The sequence below is a fragment of the Heterodontus francisci genome, chromosome 35 (assembly GCF_036365525.1).
Source record: "Heterodontus francisci isolate sHetFra1 chromosome 35, sHetFra1.hap1, whole genome shotgun sequence".
Lineage (NCBI taxonomy): Eukaryota > Metazoa > Chordata > Chondrichthyes > Heterodontiformes > Heterodontidae > Heterodontus > Heterodontus francisci.
The window spans coordinates 21,773,988-21,779,245 of NC_090405.1; the positions used below are offsets into that span (position 1 = coordinate 21,773,988).

At 49.0% G+C, this 5,258-nt stretch overlaps 1 non-coding gene and 1 pseudogene across 1 annotated transcript; one reads left to right on the top strand and one right to left on the bottom strand.

Annotated features, from left to right (window-relative positions):
* Window positions 1-3,942: 3,942 nt before the first annotated feature.
* trnal-caa (transfer RNA leucine (anticodon CAA)) lies at window positions 3,943-4,025 on the bottom strand. The gene has a single exon. It is a non-coding gene; the product is annotated as a tRNA-Leu (tRNA).
* A 70-nt stretch (window positions 4,026-4,095) lies between these two features.
* On the top strand, window positions 4,096-4,486 carry LOC137350437 (histone H2AX-like; annotated as a pseudogene).
* Window positions 4,487-5,258: the final 772 nt, after the last annotated feature.

Here is a 5,258-nt window from a genome sequence, read left to right on the forward strand (position 1 = left end):
TCTCTTCCACACCTGCTTTGCAAAGACACATTCCAGAAAGAGGTGGGCAACGTCTCATTTCCACCACAGCCACCTCGAGGGCTGCGTGTGGATGGGGTGAGACTTCGGGTGTGCAGGAAGGATCTGACAGGGAGGGCTCTTCTCACCATCAGCCAGGCTACATCTTGGTGCTTGTTTGAAAGTTCTGGTGATGAGGCATTCTGCCAAATGACTTTGGACTTCTGCTCAGGGGACCATCCGACAGGATCCACCATCTCCTTTTCCCGTCGGGCCTTGAGGATATTCCGTGCAGACCACTGCCTGATGGATTGGTGGTCAAAGGTGTTTTTCCACAGAAACTTTTCCATGAAGGATAGGCAGTACGGCACAGTCCAACTGGATGGAGCATTCCGCGGCAATATGACCAGCCCATCCTTTGCAACACCGGGGACAGATAGAACCTCAGCACGTAGTGACACTTGAAGTTTGCAAACTGGGGATCTACACACAGCTTGATGCAGCCGCACACAAAGGTAGCCATAAGGATGAAGGCGACGTTGGGTACATTTTTCCCGCCCTTATCCAGAGGTTTGAACATCGTGTCCCTCCGGACTCGGATCATTTTGGATCCCCAGATGAAGCGGAAAATGGCTCAGGTGATCGCCACAGCGCAGGAATGCGGTATGGGCCAGACCTGCACCACGTACAGCAATGTGAGCGCCTTGCACCTGATGACCAGGTTCTTACCCATAATGGAGAGAGATCGCTGCTCCCACATGCTCAGCTTATGTTGTACCCTGGCTACTCGCTCCTTCCAGGTTTTGGTGCACGTCCCAGCCCTTCCAAACCATATCCCCAGCACCTTCAGGTAGTCTGACCTAACGGTGAAGGGGACAAAGGATCGGTCAGCCGAGTTCCCAAAGAACATGGCCTCGCTCTTGCCGTGTTTAACATTGGCTCCCAAGGCTAGTTCGAGCTGGTCGCAGATGCTCATCACTCTGCGCACAGACAGTGGATCCGAGCATAAAACGGCGACGTCATCCATGTACAGGGAGGTTTTAACCTGAGTGCCTCCGCTGCCTGGGATTGTCACCCCTCTGATGCTCGCATTCTTCCTAATAGACTCAGCAAAGGGTTCAATACTGCAAACAAAGACAGGGGAGAGAGGACAGCCCTGTCTGACTCCAGATTGGATCGGGAAACTTTCTGATTCCCACCCATTGATTGAGACTGCACTACTGATGTTTGTGCTGAGTAGTTTGATCCAATTGCAGATTCCCTCCCCAAACCCCATTTTGGAATGCACATCCATCATGTAGGTGTGTGATATCCTGTCAAAAGCCTTCTCCTGGTCCAGGCTGATGAGGCAGGTGTCCACCCTCCTGTCCCGTACATAGGTGATCATATCCCTGAGTAGCGCAATGCTATCAGAGATTGTCCTGCCTGGTATAGTATAGGTCTGATCAGGGTGAATCACCAACTCCAGAGCAGACTTGAATCAACTGGCTACGTCTTTTGACAGAATCTTGCAGTCAGCATTAAGCAGAAATTGGGCCACCAATTTCTGATTTCTGTCCTCTCCCCCTTCTGCTTGTCGATGAGGGTGCTGATGCCTTTCCTCATGGATTCTAACATGCTGCCAGCCTGGAGCATACTCTTGTTTACTGGCAGACATGTTGATTCTTTCCTCAAATCAGTGCACAATAAAAGAGACTGATTCTGTCAGGCTCCTTTTTATACAGGCCACCTGGACCTGGCTGAGAAAGGCAGAGTGAGAGCAGCGAGGGGAGGAGACACGAGTGAAGATTAAACAGAGAGCTAGATGGAGGAGACACCCAGAGTGACAGACAGAGAGAGAACGGCCCCTCATCTTTCAGCTCCACCTCCAGTTTCCTCCGGGCTGCCAATTTCAAACCCTTTATTAACAGTAGAACCGAAACCCAGCTCTCCACACAAACCCTTCCAGACTCGGCCTTCATAGTCAAGGCTTTCCAGAAAGCCGGAGCTTTTAAATATGGTCCCGATGCAATTAACACTCAGTAATATTCCCACCAAAACACAGTCCATTCTATAACAAGAAACCTCCTCAGTAACATCACCATTTCCACACACATCCGCTTCCAGCAGTTTACAGCACCTTACTGCAGCTGTTTGGGGAATCTCCTATGTTAAGATTGGAGTTGGAAAGCGGCCTTTACCCGGCAGTGTTATTGTCTCACACTGAATCTGCCAGACATCCTGTTCTCTTTATTGCGAGAGAGAAAGCACGGATTTAGGAAATGTTCATTTGAAATGATCTCTCTTGAGAACGAGCCCGGCCGTGGGACAGGTATTCCAGTGCAAAGAGCTGTCCATGACCGAGTGTTGCAGACTGGCACATTGCAACGTCCAAGACTATGTGCTGTGGGATGGCATTAAAGCTTGGGGAAGCCACCATGGAGACTCAATGGGGAAAGGCTGCAGTCTAAGGCCCTAGTAGGCCATAGTACAGTGAGGGGCTGGAACCCGTGTAAAACCCCTCGGGCTGTTTGCACCAGAGAATGTTTGATGTGTAATGTAAATACTGTAAATATAACCTGTGCAGGCAGGGATAGTGAGATACATCATGTACATTATTGAAGGAAACTGATCTGTATTGTACCTTATGTAATATTAAATTTGAACTGCTTTGCAATGTAATTGCACAAATTATATGAATAAAATACATATTGTGCAAAAGAAAGCAGCTTTCCTGTCAACACACACCTTGTCTCAGGGCACAACTTTCCTGTGATCTTGTCATACCCAACTTCGCTCTATATCTTCTGACACACACACTTTACATTCTGTCATTTCCAAACACAAGCATTCTAAAATCAAAAGACCTTTTGTTTATTTCTCCTTTCTTTTCATTTCTCCTCTATTCTTCTCAATCACTCCCTTCAACAGTCCTATTCAGATCAAGGTGGAATGTGAATAGTGTCACAACTCACCTCTGACACCATTATTACCCTTCTCTTCTCTTGTCTTATTCAATGGGAAAGTTTTATTCACCAGTCTGTTGCTGTTTTACACTCTTGCCATACCATCTGGTATTGCATCCATCTGAATTCTGTGCTTTCATGGCCTTATATTTCTTTTCCACTTCTGGATGATTTGTTTGCTTCAGTTCCATTCAACCAGGCTGGACCACAGGGAAGCTTAGAACCTTTGCCTTGGACGGGTCCACGTTGATCCATTACATTCAGAATCACCTCCTTGAAATAACTCCATAGTACAACTACAGTAACCACACAGCATCTGCTTCAAACACTCCTCCACATTTTATCTGTTCTGACTGTCAACACCTCCAGCTCTTTTGTTTAAGTGGAACCCATCAGGTGTGTATAGGCTCCTTCTATTCTGAAAGCTGTAGCACTGGTTCAGGGAATTCAGCCCTGTTTCTCTACTCGAAAGGATCAGCCATGCTTGATCTGCCTCGTATTTTGCTTTTATTGCAACGTTACAAGACCTCCAATCCTCTGGCACCACACCTGTATGCAGTGAGGGATTGGAAAATGATGGTCAGACCTTCCACTATTTCTTCCCTGGCTTCTTTCAACAGCCTGGGGTACATTTCATCTGGTCCTGGTGATTTATCCACATTCAAGGATGCTCATCCCATTTATACTTCCTCTCTCCTTAAGTTATCACGTCCAATACTTCACACTCCTCCTCCTTAATAACAATATCTGCATCACCCTCTCATTCGGGAAAAACAGTAAAGTATTCATTAAGGATATTGGCAACATCTTCCACCCCGATACAAAGGTTACATTTTTGATCTTTTCTATGCCCTGCTGTTTGCTTCGTTGCCTCTTACTCTAATGTTTTGATGCAACATCTTTGGGTCCATTGTTACTTTGTTTGTCCATGTTCTTTCCTGCTTTCTCTTTGCTCTTCACCGCTGCTCCCAAACGCCTCCAGTTCAGTCAAAACACAACTTGTCAGAAGTGGGATTTGAACCCACGCCTCTAATGTAAACTGCGATTTGAACGCAGCACCTTAGACCGCTCGGCCATCCTGACCGCCGACTGGCTATTATTAATGCTAAGGAAATTATTCATTCTTTGTGAAAGTATTTGTGAGATTGTGGAAATGTCTGGAAGAGGAAAGACCGGCGGGAAAGCTCGGGCCAAGGCCAAGTCTCGCTCCTCCCGGGCTGGACTGCAGTTCCCGGTGGGCCGTGTTCACAGGCTCCTGAGAAAGGGTAACTATGCTGAGCGTGTGGGTGCCGGAGCCCCGGTCTATCTGGCTGCTGTGCTCGAGTATCTGACCGCTTGAAATCCTCGAGCTGGCCAGTAACGCGGCCCGGGACAACAAGAAGAGCCGCATCATCCCCAGACACCTGCAGCTGGCCGTCCGCAACGACGAGGAGCTCAACAAGCTGCTGGGAGGAGTGACCATCGCTCAGGGCGGGGTGCTACCTAATATCCAGGCCGTGCTGCTGCGCAAGAAAACCAGCGCTCAGAGCTCCCAGAAAAAGTAAAGCGGCCAAAATGTCATCTAATAACCCAAAGGCTCTTTTCAGAGCCACCCACAGTCTCTGTGAAAGGGCTGGTTACTGTCAGGAGGGAGTCAGTGATGGAGTTATTGTCACAGTGGATTGACCTGTTTCACATCTGTCCAGGTGTGATTTCAGTTGAAAAATGTACCCAACGTGGCCCTCATCCTGATGACCACCTTCGTGTGCGGCTGCATCAAGCTGTGTGTAGATCCCCAGTACGCAAACTCCAAGTGTCACTACGTGCTGAGGTTCTATCTGTCCCCGGTGTTGCGAAGGATGGGCCTGGTCACATTGCCGCGGAACGCACCATGCAGTTGGGCCGTGCCGTACCACCTATCCTTCGTGGAGCAGTTTCTGCGGGAAAACACCTTCGACCACCGGTCCATCAGGCAGTGGTCTGCACGGAATGTCCTCAAGGCCCTACGGGAAAAGGAAACGGTGGATCCTGTCGGATGGTTCCCCGAGCAGACCGTCAAAGTCATTTGGCGGAATGCCTCATCACCAGAACTTTCAAACAAGCACCAAGACGTAGCTTGGCTGGTGGTGAGAAGGGCCCTCCCCGTCAGATCCTTCATGCACACCCGAAGTCTCGCCCCCTCCGCACAGTGCCCCCGCGTTGGCTGTGGTGGGGAAGAGACGGTCGCACACCTCCTCCTGGAATGTGCCTTTGCAAAGCAGGTGTGGAAAGAGATGCAGTGGTTTTTGTCAAGGTTCATCCCAAGCAGCTCTGTAACACAGGAGTCTTTGCTCTACG